A 20,860-nucleotide genomic window follows, 5' to 3' on the forward strand; every position below is an offset into this window, starting at 1 on the left:
TCCCAACTATGCTACTATCAAACCAATGCGCTAGCTACTGTCCATCCCAACTATGCTACTATCAAACCAATGCGCTAGCTACTGTCCATCCCAACTATGCTACTATCAAACCAATGTGCTAGCTACTGTCCATCCCAACTATGCTATCAAACCAATGTAATAGCTACTGTCCATCCCAACTATGCTACTATCAAACCAATGCGCTAGCTACTGTCCATCCCAACTATGCTACTATCAAACCAATGTGCTAGCTACTGTCCATCCCAACTATGCTGCTATCAAACCAATGTGCTAGCTACTGTCCATCCCAACTATGCTGCTATCAAACCAATGTGCTAGCTACTGTCCATCCCAACTATGCTATCAAACCAATGCGCTAGCTACTGTCCATCCCAACTATGCCACTATCAAACCAATGCGCTAGCTACTGTCTATCCCAACTATGCCACTATCAAACCAATGCGCTAGCTACTGTCCATCCCGACTATGCTACTGTCAAACCAATGCGCTAGCTACTGTCCATCCCAACTATGCTACTGTCAAACCAATGCGCTAGCTACTTTCCATTGCAACTATGCTACTATCAAACCAATGCGCTAGCTACAGTCCATCCCAACTATGCTACTATCAAACCAATGCGCTAGCTACTGTCCATACCAACTATGCTACTATCAAACCAATGCGCTAGCTACTGTCCATCCCAACTATGCTACTATCAAACCAATGCGCTAGCTACTGTCCATCCCAACTATGCGACTATCAAACCAATGCGCTAGCTACTGTCCATCCCAACTATGCTACTATCAAACCAATATGCTAGCTACTGTCCATCCCAACTATGCTACTATCAAACCAATGCGCTAGCTACTGTCCATCCCAACTATGCTACTATCAAACCAATGTGCTAGCTACTGTCCATCCCAACTATGCTACTATCAAACCAATGCGCTAGCTACTGTCCATCCCAACTATACTACTATCAAACCAATGCGCTAGCTACTGTCCATCCCAACTATGATGCTATCAAACCAATGTGCTAGCTACTGTCCATCCCAACTATGCTATCAAACCAATGTAATAGCTACTGTCCATCCCAACTATGCTACTATCAAACCAATGCGCTAGCTACTGTCCATCCCAACTATGCTACTATCAAACCAATGCGCTAGCTACTGTCCATCCCAACTATGCTACTATCAAACCAATGCGCTAGCTACTGTCCATCCCAACTATGCTACCATCAAACCAATGCGCTAGCTACTGTCCATCCCAACTATGCTACTATCAAACCAATGCGCTAGCTACTGTCCATCCCAACTATGCTACTATCAAACCAATGCGCTAGCTACTGTCCATCCCAACTATGCTACTATCAAACCAATGCGCTAGCTACTGTACATCCCAACTATGCTACTATCAAACCAATGCGCCAGCTACTGTCCATCCCAACTATACTTCTATCAAACCAATGCGCTAGCTACTGTCCATCCCAACTATGCTACTATCAAACCAATGCGCTAGCTACTGTCCATCCCAACTATGCTACTATCAAACCAATGCGCTAGCTACTGTACATCCCAACTATGCTACTATCAAACCAATGTGCTAGCTACTGTCCATCCATCAAACCAATGTACTAGCTACTGTCCATCCCAACTATGCTACTATCAAACCAATGCGCTAGCTACTGTCCATCCCAACTATGCTACTATCAAACCAATGTGCTAGCTACTGTCCATCCCAACTATGCTATCAAACCAATGTAATAGCTACTGTCCATCCCAACTATGCTACTATCAAACCAATGCGCTAGCTACTGTCCATCCCAACTATGCTACTATCAAACCAATGTGCTAGCTACTGTCCATCCCAACTATGCTGCTATCAAACCAATGTGCTAGCTACTGTCCATCCCAACTATGCTGCTATCAAACCAATGTGCTAGCTACTGTCCATCCCAACTATGCTATCAAACCAATGCGCTAGCTACTGTCCATCCCAACTATGCCACTATCAAACCAATGCGCTAGCTACTGTCTATCCCAACTATGCCACTATCAAACCAATGCGCTAGCTACTGTCCATCCCGACTATGCTACTGTCAAACCAATGCGCTAGCTACTGTCCATCCCAACTATGCTACTGTCAAACCAATGCGCTAGCTACTTTCCATTGCAACTATGCTACTATCAAACCAATGCGCTAGCTACAGTCCATCCCAACTATGCTACTATCAAACCAATGCGCTAGCTACTGTCCATCCCAACTATGCTACTATCAAACCAATGCGCTAGCTACTATCCATCCCAACTATGCTACTATCAAACCAATGCGCTAGCTACTGTCCATCCCAACTATGCGACTATCAAACCAATGCGCTAGCTACTGTCCATCCCAACTATGCTACTATCAAACCAATGCGCTAGCTACTGTCCATCCCAACTATGCTACTATCAAACCAATGCGCTAGCTACAGTCCATCCCAACTATGCTACTATCAAACCAATGCGCTAGCTACTGTCCATCCCAACTATGCTACTATCAAACCAATGCGCTAGCTACTGTCTATCCTAACTATGCTACTATCAATCCAATGTGCTAGCTACTGTCCATCCCAACTATGCTACTATCAAACCAATGCGCTAGCTACTGTCCATCCCAACTATGCTACTATCAAACCAATGCGCTAGCTACTGTCCATCCCAACTATGCTACTATCAAACCAATGCGCTAGCTACTGTCCATCCCAACTATGCTACTATCAAACCAATGCGCTAGCTACTGTCCATCCCAACTATGCTACTATCAAACCAATATGCTAGCTACTGTCCATCCCAACTATGCTACTATCAAACCAATGCGCTAGCTACTGTCCATCCCAACTATGCTACTATCAAACCAATGTGCTAGCTACTGTCCATCCCAACTATGCTACTATCAAACCAATGCGCTAGCTACTGTCCATCCCAACTATACTACTATCAAACCAATGCGCTAGCTACTGTCCATCCCAATATGATGCTATCAAACCAATGTGCTAGCTACTGTCCATCCCAACTATGCTACTATCAAACCAATATGCTAGCTACTGTCCATCCCAACTATGCTACTATCAAACCAATGCGCTAGCTACTGTCCATCCCAACTATGCTACTATCAAACCAATGTGCTAGCTACTGTCCATCCCAACTATGCTACTATCAAACCAATGCGCTAGCTACTGTCCATCCCAACTATACTACTATCAAACCAATGCGCTAGCTACTGTCCATCCCAATATGATGCTATCAAACCAATGTGCTAGCTACTGTCCATCCCAACTATGCTATCAAACCAATGTAATAGCTACTGTCCATCCCAACTATGCTACTATCAAACCAATGCGCTAGCTACTGTCCATCCCAACTATGCTACTATCAAACCAATGCGCTAGCTACTGTCCATCCCAACTATGCTACTATCAAACCAATGCGCTAGCTACTGTCCATCCCAACTATGCTACCATCAAACCAATGCGCTAGCTACTGTCCATCCCAACTATGCTACTATCAAACCAATGCGCTAGCTACTGTCCATCCCAACTATGCTACTATCAAACCAATGCGCTAGCTACTGTCCATCCCAACTATGCTACTATCAAACCAATGCGCTAGCTACTGTCCATCCCAACTATGCTACTATCAAACCAATGCGCTAGCTACTGTACATCCCAACTATGCTACTATCAAACCAATGCGCCAGCTACTGTCCATCCCAACTATACTTCTATCTAACCAATGCGCTAGCTACTGTCCATCCCAACTATGCTACTATCAAACCAATGCGCTAGCTACTGTCCATCCCAACTATGCTACTATCAAACCAATGCGCTAGCTACTGTCCATCCCAACTATGCTACTATCAAACCAATGCGCTAGCTACTGTCCATCCCAACTATGCTACTATCAAACCAATGCGCTAGCTACTGTACATCCCAACTATGCTACTATCAAACCAATGTGCTAGCTACTGTCCATCCATCAAACCAATGTGCTAGCTACTGTCCATCCCAACTATGCTACTGTCAAACCAATGCGCTAGCTACTGTCCATTGCAACTATGCTACTATCAAACCAATGCGCTAGCTACAGTCCATCCCAACTATGCCACTATCAAACCAATGCGCTAGCTACTGTCCATTCCAACTATGCTACTATCAAACCAATGCGCTAGCTACAGTCCATCCCAACTATGCTACAATCAAACCAATGCGCTAGCTACTGTCCATCCCAACTATGCTACTGTCAAACCAATGCGCTAGCTACTGTCCATCCCAACTATGCTACTATCAAACCAATGCGCTAGCTACTGTCCATCCCAACTATGCTACTATCAAACCAATGCGCTAGCTACTGCCCATCCCAACTATGCTACTATCAAACCAATGCGCTAGCTACTGTACATCCCAACTATGCTACTATCAAACCAATGTGCTAGCTACTGTCCATCCATCAAACCAATGCGCTAGCTACTGTCCATCCCAACTATGCTACTATCAAACCAATGCGCTAGCTACTGTCCATCCCAACTATGCTACTATCAAACCAATGCGCTAGCTACAGTCCATCCCAACTATGCTACTATCAAACCAATGCGCTAGCTACTGTCCATCCCAACTATGCTACTATCAAACCAATGCGCTAGCTACTGTCCATCCCAACTATGCTACTATCAAACCAATGCGCTAGCTACTGTCCATCCCAACTATGCTACTATCAAACCAATGCGCTAGCTACTGTCCATCCCAACTATCCGACTATCAAACCAATGCGCTAGCTACTGTCCATCCCAACTATGCTACTATCAAACCAATGCGCTAGCTACTGTCCATCCCAACTATGCTACCATCAAACCAATGCGCTAGCTACTGTCCATCCCAACTATGCTACTATCAAACCAATGCGCTAGCTACTGTCCATCCCAACTATGCTACTATCAAACCAATGCGGTAGCTACTGTCCATCCCAACTATGCTGCTATCAAACCAATGTGCTAGCTACTGTCCATCCCAACTATGCCACTATCAAACCAATGCGCTAGCTACAGTCCATCCCAACTATGCTACTATCAAACCAATGCGCTAGCTACAGTCCATCCCAACTATGCTACTATCAAACCAATGCGCTAGCTACTGTTTATCCCAACTATGCCACTATCAAACCAATGCGCTAGCTACTGTCCATCCCAACTATGCTACTATCAAACCAATGCGCTAGCTACTGTCCATCCCAACTATGCTACTATCAAACCAATGCGCTAGCTACTGTCCATCCCAACTATGCTACTATCAAACCAATGCGCTAGCTACTGTCCATCCCAACTATGCTACTATCAAACCAATGCGCTAGCTACTGTCCATCCCAACTATGCTACTATCAAACCAATGCGCTAGCTACTGTCCATCCCAACTATGCTACTATCAAACCAATGCGCTAGCTACTGTCCATCCCAACTATGCTACTATCAAACCAATGCGCTAGCTACTGTCCATCCCAACTATGCTACTATCAAACCAATGTGCTAGCTACTGTCCATCCCAACTATGCTACTATCAAACCAATGCGCTAGCTACTGTCCATCCCAACTATGCTACTATCAAACCAATGTGCTAGCTACTGTCCATCCCAACTATGCTATCAAACCAATGTAATAGCTACTGTCCATCCCAACTATGCTACAATCAAACCAATGCGCTAGCTACTGTCCATCCCAACTATGCTACTATCAAACCAATGTGCTAGCTACTGTCCATCCCAACTATGCTGCTATCAAACCAATGTGCTAGCTACTGTCCATCCCAACTATGCTGCTATCAAACCAATGTGCTAGCTACTGTCCATCCCAACTATGCTATCAAACCAATGCGCTAGCTACTGTCCATCCCAACTATGCCACTATCAAACCAATGCGCTAGCTACTGTCCATTCCAACTATGCTACTATCAAACCAATGCGCTAGCTACAGTCCATCCCAACTATGCTACTATCAAACCAATGCGCTAGCTACTGTCCATCCCAACTATGCTACTGTCAAACCAATGCGCTAGCTACTGTCCATCCCAACTATGCTACTATCAAACCAATGCGCTAGCTACTGTCCATCCCAACTATGCTACTATCAAACCAATGCGCTAGCTACTGTCCATCCCAAACTATGCTACTATCAAACCAATGCGCTAGCTACTGTACATCCCAACTATGCTACTATCAAACCAATGTGCTAGCTACTGTCCATCCATCAAACCAATGCGCTAGCTACTGTCCATCCCAACTATGCTACTATCAAACCAATGCGCTAGCTACTGTCCATCCCAACTATGCTACTATCAAACCAATGCGCTAGCTACAGTCCATCCCAACTATGCTACTATCAAACCAATGCGCTAGCTACTGTCTATCCCAACTATGCTACTATCAAACCAATGCGCTAGCTACTGTGCATTGCAACTATGCTACTATCAAACCAATGCACTAGCTACTGTCCATCCCAACTATGCTACTATCAAACCAATGCGCTAGCTACTGTCCATCCCAACTATGCTACTATCAAACCAATGCGCTAGCTACTGTCCATCCCAACTATGCTACTATCAAACCAATGCGCTAGCTACTGTCCATCCCAACTATGCTACTATCAAACCAATGCGCTAGCTACTGTCCATCCCAACTATGCTACTATCAAACCAATGTGCTAGCTACTGTCCATCCCAACTATGCTACTATCAAACCAATGCGCTAGCTACTGTCCATCCCAACTATGCTACTATCAAACCAATGTGCTAGCTACTGTCCATCCCAACTATGCTATCAAACCAATGTAATAGCTACTGCCCATCCCAACTATGCTACTATCAAACCAATGCGCTAGCTACTGTCCATCCCAACTATGCTACTATCAAACCAATGTGCTAGCTACTGTCCATCCCAACTATGCTGCTATCAAACCAATGTGCTAGCTACTGTCCATCCCAACTATGCTGCTATCAAACCAATGTGCTAGCTACTGTCCATCCCAACTATGCTATCAAACCAATGCGCTAGCTACTGTCCATCCCAACTATGCCACTATCAAACCAATGCGCTAGCTACTGTCTATCCCAACTATGCCACTATCAAACCAATGCGCTAGCTACTGTCCATCCCAACTATGCTACTGTCAAACCAATGCGCTAGCTACTGTCCATCCCAACTATGCTACTGTCAAACCAATGCGCTAGCTACTGTCCATTGCAACTATGCTACTATCAAACCAATGCGCTAGCTACAGTCCATCCCAACTATGCTACTATCAAACCAATGCGCTAGCTACTGTCCATCCCAACTATGCTACTATCAAACCAATGCGCTAGCTACTGTACATCCCAACTATGCTACTATCAAACCAATGTGCTAGCTACTGTCCATCCATCAAACCAATGTGCTAGCTACTGTCCATCCCAACTATGCTACTGTCAAACCAATGTGCTAGCTACTGTCCATCCCAACTATGCTACTGTCAAACCAATGCGCTAGCTTCTGTCCATCCCAACTATGCTACTGTCAAACCAATGCGCTAGCTACTGTCCATTCCAACTATGCTACTATCAAACCAATGCGCTAGCTACTGTCCATTCCAACTATGCTACTATCAAACCAATGCGCTAGCTACTGTCCATCCCAACTATGATGCTATCAAACCAATGTGCTAGCTACTGTCCATCCCAACTATGCTATCAAACCAATGTAATAGCTACTGTCCATCCCAACTATGCTACTATCAAACCAATGCGCTAGCTACTGTCCATCCCAACTATGCTACTATCAAACCAATGCGCTAGCTACTGTCCATCCCAACTATGCTACTATCAAACCAATGCGCTAGCTACTGTCCATCCCAACTATGCTACTATCAAACCAATGCGCTAGCTACTGTCCATCCCAACTATGCTACTATCAAACCAATGCGCTAGCTACTGTCCATCCCAACTATGCTACTATCAAACCAATGCGCTAGCTACTGTCCATCCCAACTATGCTACTATCAAACCAATGTGCTAGCTACTGTCCATCCCAACTATGCTGCTATCAAACCAATGTGCTAGCTACTGTCCATCCCAACTATGCTATCAAACCAATGCGCTAGCTACTGTCCATCCCAACTATGCCACTATCAAACCAATGCGCTAGCTACTGTCTATCCCAACTATGCCACTATCAAACCAATGCGCTAGCTACTGTCCATCCCAACTATGCTATCAAACCAATGTAATAGCTACTGTCCATCCCAACTATGCTACTATCAAACCAATGCGCTAGCTACTGTCCATCCCAACTATGCTACTATCAAACCAATGCGCTAGCTACTGTCCATCCCAACTATGCTACTATCAAACCAATGCGCTAGCTACTGTCCCTCCCAACTATGCTACCATCAAACCAATGCGCTAGCTACTGTCCATCCCAACTATACTACTATCAAACCAATGCGCTAGCTACTGTCCATCCCAACTATGCTACTGTCAAACCAATGCACTAGCTACTGTCCATTGCAACTATGCTACTATCAAACCAATGCGCTAGCTACAGTCCATCCCAACTATGCTACTATCAAACCAATGCGCTAGCTACTGTCCATTCCAACTATTCTACTATCAAACCAATGCGCTAGCTACAGTCCATCCCAACTATGCTACTATCAAACCAATGCGCTAGCTACTGTCCATCCAAACCTGGAGGGTCAAGAAATGGGTGAATTTAAAGAAGTACACAGTTAATGTGTTTCACATAACATGAATATAGCCTTCTAGATGCTGCAGATATCTCATGCCACTGTTTGTTTTAGGAGCTGAGAGCTCCACCAACTGGCTCTGGGACTGACCAGGGAGAAGAAACCCCTGCTACTTGGAGCTTCTATGATGGCATGCATGAGGCAGTGGGGTCAAAACAATCTTTGACTCCACCTGTCCTCATTGCCTCATGCATGTCGAACCCCACCATCAAGGCCAGTCCAGATCCATCTTCCCTCCTGGGCACATCCACGTCTGATCAACCATCCCTCCCAGGCACATCCACGTCTGATCAACCATCCCTCCCAGGCACATCCACGTCTGATCAACCATCCCTCCCAGGCACATCCACGTCTGATCAACCATCCCTCCCAGGCACATCCACGTCTGATCAACCATCCCTCCCAGGCACATCCACGTCTGATCAACCATCCCTCCCAGGCACATCCACGTCTGATCAACCATCCCTCCCAGGCACATCCACGTCTGATCAACCATCCCTCGCAGGCACATCCACGTCCGATACACCATCCCTCCCAGACACATCCAGGGCGTCCTCTCTTGAACCCCCCCCCTCCCCTGCCAAGAAAGACAGGGGTCCATTGATGGGGATTAATAATTTTCAGTTGTGATCGGTGCTGCCCAATTTTCAGTTTTCAATATTATTTTATTTTCAATAAATAGGAATTGTGGAAATCCGTGTGTATCCTTTATACAGGATCTGGAGACAAATATGTGCAATCTCTGGTTGTCATATTAGTGGTATGGTCTGCAATCTAAACTAGCCTATACTTCAGACCACAGGTGAACACAGCTCTGGAAAGGATGAGATCACAGCAACATCCTGGTTTACTATGTATGGTTTACTATTTATAGATGTTTTTGAGTAAGTGCACTTTCTATATGCTACTTTTCCCCAAAATTGAGAATGTCAGACATTATTTGCAGAAAATGACAAGAGGACAAACACAGGTTCATACGGCCAGCTTGTGCAGTTTTTATGGGCTTGTTTTAATAAACTGTATAGCAACTTTCAACACAAAACGAATTGCAGCCCAAAGTGCTTCATAACAGTAAAGATGAAATGAGCATAAAATCAGGACAAACAAAATCAGGCCTGCTTTGTTTTAATGCAAATAAAAACAAAAACAAACAAAGAATACACTATTAGCCTACAAATAATCGTGCTGAAGCAGCAGCGGTGGAAATTTTTTATTGACAATAGTCCTAATAATAATAATGAATTAGGGTAACGGTGAAATGAATAGGTAAGAGTTCTTAAAATGATGTATAAATAAAATGGAATGCCTTGGCAATATTGTAATTTGGATATTTCCACTTAGGACCTAGGTAGGCTATCTGATATAGGCAACCCTCATAAGCTGTAACAAGGAAGATACGAACGATGCCTCTGCTGCTGCAAAGTGCTGTTGACGCGAAACCATGGTAACCGTTGTGGTTTGTGTTTCCTGTTTCCGCTGGAGTGAGGGGAGTGCGTCCCTAAGGTTTTTATACCCTACACCCTAATCAAGGGAACTACATTCAGCTGTGAGGGGACTACAAAACGGAGTGCACTCGGTGACTGAGTGCGAGTGGGGAGGGACTGGATTCAGAAAGGGCCTAGACTAGGTTAGGTGGGTAGGTAATAGTTAGGTAGGTAGCTACAGGTAGGTAGGTAGATGGGTAGGTATGTAGGTGAGTGGGTAGGTAGGTGGGTAGGTGGGTAGGTAGTTGGGTAGGTAGGTAGGTAGGTAGTTGTGTAGGTAGGTAGGTTGATGGGTAGGTAGGTATGTGGGTAGGTAGGTAGATGGGTAGGTAGGTAGATGGGTATTGTAGGTAGGTAGATGGGTTGGTAGATGGGTAGGTAGGTAGATATGTAGATGGGTAGGTAGGTGGGTAGGTAGGTAGATAGATGGGTAGATGGGTAGATAGGTAGGTAGGTAGATGGGTGGGTAGGTAGGTAGATACTGTAGGTAGGTGGGTATGTAGATGGGTGTGTAGGTAGGTAGGGGGGTGGGTAAGTGGGTAGGGTCTATGCCTACCTCTTCAGGTCAAGGACGTCTGGTGAATGCAACACATGAACAAAGTTGACCTCTACATTGATCTACCTCTCCTGACCACAAAGATACGTCAGCGGAGACTGAGGATAGCCAGCCATAGGAAACGCCCTCCTGACCTCATCACTTCAAACCTTGTCCTCTGGGAACCCAAGCATGGTGAAGACACATGGTGCTCGAAAGACAACATACGTGGACATGCTGATGAAGGACCCTGGCTACAGTGCTGATGAACTTAACTCTGGTATGCTGGACCAGGGTGTGTGGAGTCTCATCTAGACCATCACCATCTACCCCATTAGACTCAAAATTAGGTTTGTTCAGTTTGGGGTTACTTGTTATGTGTTGTGCTTGTACTGATTTCATTTGAGAATAAAGTCTCTGATCATTCTCTGCCTGTGGACTAAGAGACTTTGTGCAATAAAATGTGTAATAAAAATCAAATTAAAGCCGCAAGCAACAATGAGACAAGGTCCTATGGTTATGCCCCCTTATGTGATGGTTCGGTGTGGGACCCAGGCGCAACAGGAATGGAGGAGGCAAGGAACGGTTAAGCCCGGAGGGGCGATTTAATAAGGTAACACAAAGGGGGAGCCACAAAAAGGATGCCACAAAAATATAAGAGGGGAGAAAAAATAGGAGCCACCAAACTGCCACTAAATAATAAAAATGTCCTTGGCTCAAGGGAGCCGGAGGGATCGGGAGGTGGAGCAAGGTGAGGGCTCTGCTAGCTGGTACACTCAGCAGAGGGGGTCCGGGATACTGGAGAGACGAGGAGGAGAGGCAGGGTGAGTGATAGTAATCACGAGAAGGGAACGAGAAAAAAAAGCACTACAAAATACAGTTAAGTAATATCGTAGGCTAGGCTATACTTTACCACATATGTTATGGTAAGATCTGGCGATGAGTGGAGAGTTGACCAGGTTCTTGTAGGGGTTGAAGGTGATTGCAGAACGAGGGACAGGTGTGGTGATGATGAATGGGAAACCGGTGAGTAGAGCCGCGCCCGCGTCATCGTCGGAGACGAGCGCGCCGTTCTTGTCGTTGCGCACGGGCCGATGTGCTGGGCATGTCGGGATCCGACTCTTCGTCACCGGAGTGGGAGGAGACTGCCGAGTCCGCGGAGCTGGCCGGAGACGGGGAACGCCCGGTAGTGGGGGGAAACTCCGGAGAGCCAGAGCGTCGCATGCCTGGGCCGATGCGGCGTGCGGTAGAGCGCGTAGGACGCCCCGAGCGCGCAGCGGGCCCAGAGGGGAGAGAGGGAGGCGGTTGTGGAGGCGAGGGCATGCGAGCCGTAACAGGACCCCCCCCCCCCCGAGGGGAGCCACCTGGCGACCGACCGGGGGCGTCGGGATGGGCCCGGTAGAAGTCCCGGAGGAGAGATGGGTCCATAATGAGCTGCCTGGAGATCCAGCTGCACTCCTCGGGGCCGTACCCCTCCCCATCCGCCAGGTATTGGAACCCCCGACCCCGTCGGCGCACCTTCAGCAGCCGCCGAACCGTCCACTGGGGATGCCCGTCGACCATCTGGGGAGGCGGAGGAGCTGGGGCAGAAGACATGAGGGGACTCGAGGAGACAGGTTTGACCTTGGATACGTGGAACACAGGGTGTACCCGCATGGAAGCAGGGAGCTTAAGGCGTACCGCAGCTGGGTTCAGGACACGGTCGATCTCGAAGGGCCCAACGAAGCGCGGAGCCATCTTCCTGGAGGGGACCTGGAGCGGAAGGTCAGCGGTGGAGAGGTAGACTCGTTGACCGGGCCGGTACGCCAGAGCAGGAGTGCGGCGGCGGTTGGCCCCGCGGCAGGAGCGCTCGTTGGAGCGGAGCAGGGCCCTGCGGACCTCCCTCCAGACACGGCGACAGCGGCGAAGGTGGGCCTGGACGGAGGGGACGGAGGCCTCCGACTCCTGGAGAGAGAACAGCGGGGGCTGGTACCCGAGGGATGACTCGAACGGAGACCTGCCAGTGGCAGCGCTGGTCAGGGCATTGAGGGAGTATTCGACCCAGGGCAGGTCCTTGCTCCAGGAGGTGGGGTGGAGAGCCGACACACAGCGGAGAGCGGACTCCAGGCTCTGGTTGGCCCGTTCGGCCTGGCCGTTGGTCTGCGGGTGGTAGCCAGAGGAGAGGCTGATGGTGGCGCCTATCTCCCTGCAGAAGGCCCTCCAGACCTGGGAGGTGAATTGAGGCCCACGGTCTGAGACAATGTCCCTGGGGAGGCCGTGGAGCCGGTAGACGTGCTGGACGAGGAGCTCGGCGGTCTCCGCAGAGTACGGGAGCTTGGGGAGCGCCACCAGGTGGACCGCCTTGGAGAACCGGTCCACCACGGTGAGGATGACCGTGTTGCCCCTGGAGGGGGGAAGACCGGTGATGAAGTCCAGGGCGATGTGGGACCAGGGACGGCTGGGGACCGGGAGAGGACGCAGGAGGCCAGCCGGGGGCTGGTGGGACGCCTTGCTGCGGGAGCAGACGGGACAGGCGACAACAAACTCCCGGACGTCGGACCTCATGGAGGGCCACCAGAACCGTTGGCTCAGGAAGGAGAGGGTGCGGTGAACCCCGGGATGGCACGCAAACCGGCTGGCATGGCCCCACTGGAGCACCCGGGACCGGACCGAGTCAGGCACGAAGAGCCGGCGAGGAGGGACGTTGGCCGGACTGGGTTGGGCGCGTTGGGCCTGCCTCACCACTGCCTCGATGTTCATGGTGACCACCCCTATGACACGCGAGGCCGGCAGGATTGTCTCAGGCTCCGCGGGGGGCGCCTCGGGCGCGTGGAGGCGGGACAGCGCGTCGGCCTTGGCGTTGCGGGAGCCGGGCCGGAAGGTGAGGGTAAAATCGAACCTCCCGAGGAACTGTGACCACCGCGCCTGGCGGGAGTTGAGGCGCTTGGCCGCCCGGATGAAGGTCAGGTTCTTGTGGTCTGACCAGACGAGGGTGGTGTGTTCCGCGCCCTCAAGCCAGTGGCGCCACTCCTCCAAGGCCCCCACCACCGCCAACAACTCCCTGTTCCCGATGTCGTAATTGACCTCAGCTGGGGTGAACCGGCGGGAGAGGAAGGCACAGGGGTGCAATTTCTGGTCCTCCACTGACCGCTGGGAAAGAACAGCACCGATGCCTGTGTCCGATGCGTCCACCTCGACCACGAACTGCCTGGAGGGGTCAGGATGGAGAAGGACCGGAGCGGTGGTGAAGCGCTCCTTGAGCGCGGAGAAGGCAGCGCTGGCAGCCGGTGTCCAGATGAACGGACGCAGGGATGAGGTGAGGTGGGTGAGGGGAGCTGCTACCCGGCTGTAGTCCCGTATGAAACGGCGGTAAAAGTTAGCGAAGCCCAGGAAGCTCTGTAGTTGCCTCCGGGTAGTGGGTTGAGGCCATTCGACCACGGTCTTGATCTTGCGGGGGTCGGGTCGCGTCAGGCCTCCCTCCACAATGAGCCCCAGGAACTCTACTGATGAGGAGTGAAAGGTGCACTTCTCCGCCTTAATGTACAGGCGGTTCTCCCGGAGACGCTGGATGACCATGCGGACGTGTTGGACGTGCTCCTCAGCGCTCCTGGAGAACACCAGGATGTCGTCCAGGTAGAGGACCACAAAAACGTCCAGCATGTCCCTGAGCACGTCGTTCATGAGCGCCTGAAAAACGGCGGGGGCGTTGGTGAGGCCGAAGGGCATGACGAGGTACTCGTAGTGGCCACGGGAGGTCTTGAAGGCGGTCTTCCATTCGTCCCCCTCACGGATACGCACCAGGTGATAAGCGTTCCTGAGGTCCAACTTGGTGAAGATGGTGGCACTGATGAGGGGTTCGAAGTTGGAGCTCATGAGGGGGAGTGGATATTTATTCTTGACCGTGATGTTGTTGAGCAGCCTGTAGTCGATGCACAGCCTCAGATCTCCTCCCTTCTTCTTAACGAAGAAGAACCCCGCTGCCACCTGGGATCGAGAAGGTCGGATGAGACCCTCGGCCAAGCACTCGGAGATGTAGGTGTCCATGGCTGCTTTCTCCGGGAGGGAGAGGTTGTAGAGACGACTGGCTGGGAGAGGGGCGCCAGGGTGGAGCTCGATGGCGCAGTCGTAGGGTCGATGAGGGGGGAGTGTGCGGGCGCGCTCCTTACTGAAGGCCTCTCCGAGGTCGTGGTACATCGAAGGGACCGTGGAGAGGTCCGGAGGAGCGGGACGGGGCCGGTCAACCCGAGTGGAGGTCTGAGCAGCTCGGAGGCAGCGGGCGTGGCAGGTGGTGCTCCAGCTGAGGATGCGCCCCGAGCTCCAGCAGACATGAGGGGTGTGGAGTTCCAGCCAGGGCCTCCCTAGGATGAATGGAGCGTCGGGAGATTGGATGACGAAGGGGCGGACGTCCTCCACGTGGTTTCCCGAGACTGTGAGGGTGAGGGGCAGGATCCGGTGCGTGATGGGGCCCATGGGATGGCCATCCAGGGCGAAAGCCGAGAGGGGCCTCTCCAGAGGGGGGAGAGGGAGCGCCGCTTTGTGGGCGAACTGGACGTCCACGAAGCTCTCGTCGGCACCGGAGTCGATGAGGGCAGGGACGGAGAGCGTGTGCCCCTGCCAGGCGAGGGTGACAGTGAACCTGGCGGCACGGGTCCGGGATTGGGGATGGATGAGCCGGCTTACTCGGTACCCCCTGGCGAGTGAGCCTACTTTTTTTGCCGCCCTGGGAGGTGCAGAGGGACAGGAGTCGACGGCGTGCGCTGGGCTAGCGCAGTATATGCACAGTCCGTTCTGTCTCCGGTGCTCACGCTCTGCAGGGGTCAGTCGGGTCCAACCCAGTTGCATGGGTTCCTCTCCAGCGGTGTTTGGGGGGGCGAGGGAGGCCGGGGCAGGCCGAGAGAGACCGGTAGAGGGAGGCGGAGACGGTCTGGGTGCGCTGTGGTGTTGGTGCGCCCGCTCGCGCCTGCGTTCCCGGTGGCGCTCATCTATGGCTATGGAGAGGGAGACGAGTTGGTTCAGGGTCGCTGGTCTGTCTCCTCCAGCCAGGCTGTCCTTCATGGCGTCCCCCAGGCCCCGTCGGAAGGCGCTGTACAGGGCAGATTCGTTCCAGGAGCAACAGGCAGCGAGGATGCGGAACTCCGTGGCGTAGTCCGCTACTGAGCTGGAACCCTGGGTGAGGGCGGAGAGAGTAGCGTCCGCGTCCTGTCCGTGGACGTCGTGGTCGAACACAGTCCTGAATTTTGCCACGAAGGCTGTGTAGTCCTGCATGTAGGCAGCTGCGCCTTCGCGACCCGCCATGACCCAGCGGCGAGCCCGTCCCGTGGTTAGGTTAGCGATGTAGGCTATGCGAGCTGACGCAGTGGAGTACATGCTTGGCTGGAGATCAAACACATACTCACACTGCATGAGGAACTCCCGGCAGAGGGTGAATGTCCCGTCGTAGGGGGCCGGGGAGGCGAGATGGGGCTCCCGGTTTGGTGGAGCGGTGGGGTTCAGGAACGGAGCCAGGCGGGCACTGAGCGCGGTGACCTGGTCGGACAGGGTGCTGACCAGAGTAGCGAGTCCCCTCAGTCGCTCGTCCTGGGCTTGCTGTTGGCCGGATACCTGCTGCAGTTGCTCAGCTTGGGTCTGTTGGAAGGCTTGGAGTGGTCCGGGAGGTGCAGGTCTCTCCTCCATGTTGGCTGGGTCCAAACTGTCCAGATCTTACTGTGATGGTTCGGTGTGGGACCCAGGCGCAACAGGAATGGAGGAGGCAAGGAACGGTTAAGCCCGGAGGGGCGATTTAATAAGGTAACACAAAGGGGGAGCCACAAAAAGGATGCCACAAAAATATAAGAGGGGAGAAAAAATAGGAGCCACCAAACTGCCACTAAATAATAAAAATGTCCTTGGCTCAAGGGAGCCAGAGGGATCGGGAGGTGGAGCAGGGTGAGGGCTCTGCTAGCTGGTACACTCAGCAGAGTGGGTCCGGGATACTGGAGAGACGAGGAGGAGAGGCAGGGTGAGTGATAGTAATCACGAGCAGGGAACGAGAAAAAAAAGCACTACAAAATACAGGTAAGTAATATCGTAGGCTAGGCTATACTTTACCACATATGTTATGGTAAGATCTGGCGATGAGTGGAGAGTTGACCAGGTTCTTGTAGGGGTTGAAGGTGATTGCAGAACGAGGGACAGGTGTGGTGATGATGAATGGGAAACCGGTGAGTAGAGCCGCGCCCGCGTCATCGTCGGAGACGAGCGCGCCGTTCTTGTCGTTGCGCACGGGCCGATGTGCTGGGCATGTCGGGATCCGACTCTTCGTCACCGGAGTGGGAGGAGACTGCCGAGTCCGCGGAGCTGGCCGGAGACGGGGAACGCCCGGTAGTGGGGAGAAACTCCGGAGAGCCAGAGCGTCGCATGCCTGGGCCGATGCGACGTGCGGTAGAGCGCGTAGGACGCCCCGAGCGCGCAGCGGGCCCAGAGGGGAGAGAGGGAGGCGTTTGTGGCGGCGAGGGCATGGTAACACCTTAAAGCTCAATGAGAACTTTTTTATGGTTCAATATTCACTTTTACTTGCTATTAGTTTATTAATTGGCCTTAGCAAGACCCCAAAAATCATTTTCGGGACATGAGACTGCATGTGAATTTATTATTTTAGTATTTCGGTATACTGGTTAGTACACTGGCGGGAAATCTTGTGGTGGAAACGGAAGTGACACGTTTCGTGTGTCACAACATCAGGAAGACAAACACTTCGCCCAGCGAAACAAAATCTACATGCACATACAAGAAAGAAGACTGGTGTTTACCTGCATTGAAGCCATCCTTCCAGAAAGTAGCTACAATCTTCCAATCCAGTCTGCGCACGCACGTTTGTTATCATTTCCCCCCCATCATTACAGCGAGTGAGTGGGGGATTGTGGGAAGTGTGGTTCTTAAAACGCAGTGCCGATTTTATCACGACCAGAGGGGTTGCCAATGTGCCGAGTTATCTCATGTAGCTTTAAGACTAACAGGGTGAGACTGACCTGGTAAATCCAGCAAGACCAGCTAATGACCAGCCATGGGTTGTAGCTGGCTCTCACCGGATTTACTTTGAATGAAGAAAAGCAATTTATAAACACTGCTGCTGGTGTTGTATAGTAGCTTTAACTGTACAGTACATCTTCAAAACATAGTGATAGTTGACACTGTCCAGGGAAATTCTCAAATTTCTACTGTATTTTTATAACATGTAAATAATGTTTTGGAGTGACCTGTACACTGAATGAATCCATCTCGGAAATAGTAGCTCTTGTTCAACAAACTTAAATGTATTTCCATCAATAGTTATGTTTGTACATCTAACTGTTGAAAGTAATGTTTGCCGTACTATAATACTGTAACTGTACTGTAACTGATGAGATCCGTCCAGAAATGCTGAAGGCGCTGGGTGTTGAGGGGCTGTCTTGGTTGACACGCCTCTTTAACATTGCGTGGAAGTCCGGGTCAGTGCCAAAGGAGTGGCAGACTGGGGTGGTGGTCCCAATATTCAAAAAAGGGGACCAGAGGGTGTGTGCCAATTATAGAGGCATCACATTACTCAGCCTCCCAGGGAAAGTGTACCAACCACTAGGGGGGGGGGGGGGGGGGGGCACATCACAGCTAAATAAATAAAACAATTTTTTTTTTTTTTTTTTACATAATTGTTACATTGTCATGTATCCCCTATCCAAAAACTGGTGTTCTTATTTAATATGCAATAAAACAAAAAGATCTCATCACAGAATGATTTTATAATAAGCCACATGCAGTTGAATGCAATCCACCTGTGCCCTCCCTCCTTCCCCAACTTCACTCTATCCAAATCTCTCGTTGAATCTGGCTTATAGGCTACTTTAGCTATACCTCCCCTTGTGGAGAACGATGGTGTGGTCCACAGGGAACTCATTATCACTTTAAAATAAAGCAAGAGCTTTGTTGTTAATTCACTTGTCCATCTCTATGTGTGTACGTGCATGTGTTTAGTTTGGTGGTTGCGCTGGGAGTGTTTTAGGGGGCCACCAAAAAAAATCTTGCTTAGGGCCACCAGAATCCTAGGGCCAGCCCTGGGTGAGACTCTGCCCCCTTGGGACAGAATGGGTCAGGGGCAGTGCAGAGCCCTTCAGGCAATCTCCATGCACCCACCAGACCACTCAGGGGCTGGGTTGTGGGGTCTGTAGCATGGATAGTGGCATGGTAGCGAGACCCCACCCCCTCGGGTCAGAGCGGTTCGGGTGTAGTGCAGTTACTTCCGGGCAATCTCCATACACCACTGGTGAAAACCGTGGGTCTCTAGCACACTCAGGGGCTGAGTGGTGGGATCCGTGGTGTGGATAGTGGCGTGATGGCGAGACTCTGCCCCCTCGGGTCAGAGCTGGTCGTGGACGCTCTCCGGGCCACCCACCTGCCCCCACCAGTGAAGACCCTGTGTCTCTAACCCACTTAAGGGCTGAGTTGTGGGGTCCGTGGCGTGGTGGCGAGACTCCGCCCCCTGGGTTCATATTGGGTCGGGGGCAGTGGAGCCCTCTCCGGGCTACCCACCTGCCCCAACCGGTGAAGACCGTGTTTCTCTAGCCCTTTCAGGGCCCAAGACTCTGCCCCCTCTATAAACCCTTTATACACATTATTTGACCTTTCAATTCTCTTCACTTACATAAACAGACAGTGAGTGTGTGGTTTCTGAAATAATAAAGAAATATAATGTATAACTAACAGAAATACTTACACAAATAAACTAAATAGCCTAACTCAAATACTCATTGAATTGCTGAAACTGAACAAGGAACAGTCTATCTAAGCCTGTTGCTGCCCACTGAAAAAGGAACACAGTTTATCTAAGCCTGTTGCTGCCCTCCTGTGGCCGAAAACGGTAAATGCTCTTGTGGTAGCAACATAGAACTGCAGGTTCTGGGACCACTGCCTCTTGTGGTAGCAACATAGAACTGCAGGTCAACAATGGGACAAAGGGAGTGACGACTACATGGATGTATTAATAGTTGAACCCGCCCAGAGCTGCCCCCAAGTGGGCATATCCGGTCACTACAACAACATAACACGTAGGCTAGGTTACTCATTTGAAATATCCGACCTGGCTTGAATACAATGTCCCCTGGCTAGCGTGATACAGCATGGGTTGTGTGTTATTATACAGTACAGTATGTGTTGTGTGTGATATAGGTATAGTTGTGTGTTATATACAGTATATTCAGTATGTGTTACATTGCATTACAGTCATTTAGCAGACACTTTTTTCCAAAGTGACTTATTACAATAATTGCATTTAATGTAGATACTGTAGTAAACATACTACTACTCGTACTACTGGAGGAGGAGATGGGTGGGGGGAGAGAGAGAGAAATAAACTAAGTTTGATTCAAATGCAACTTCGTGATGTTACAATGTTGCACTTGGCACTTGGATCGTTTTTGTTCAACTGGCAATCTGGACAAAGCAAATATATAATATAACTGGGAGTATAATATAATTATAATTATATAGGAGCATTGGTGTGAGTAAAAAGAACTGTGCTTTATCCCTCTGGAGTCTGCGCCCGCGGTGGCGCGGCGTCGTACGTTTTTATAGATTTTTCCGCCTTATCAACACGCACAGAAATCATATACATAATTTTACACCGTTGTTTTGTGTATAAGGTCTGTTTTGTGTCTTGAGATTTACAGCGTTTATGATTGGTTCCTGAAGGCATCATACGCCGCCTTCTCTGAATCCATTGGTTGGAGCTTTCCCCATGGATTCAGCTGTCTATCAGTCTCAGACATAATAAACCAATGACCATCCACATTATTCACCACTTTCTATCAAGCGAGCCCCCCATTGGATAAACCTGGGCCATGTGGTTTGCAAACAACTAGGGAGGATGTTTTGAAGCCGGCACGTTACCTGAATGAACTTAGGCTACCGGAGGAGATAAAATGAGCAAACAAACAAAAAACAGGAGATGTGCTGAGGTTTTAGAGGCTGTCTTTGAGTCCAGCTCATCAGAAGAGGAGCTTGGGGGGATTTGGAGACGTGACAACAATTTGGATCTCGTCGATGATGT

Source organism: Borostomias antarcticus (assembly GCF_949987555.1).
Source record: "Borostomias antarcticus genome assembly, chromosome: 36".
Taxonomy (NCBI): domain Eukaryota; kingdom Metazoa; phylum Chordata; class Actinopteri; order Stomiiformes; family Stomiidae; genus Borostomias; species Borostomias antarcticus.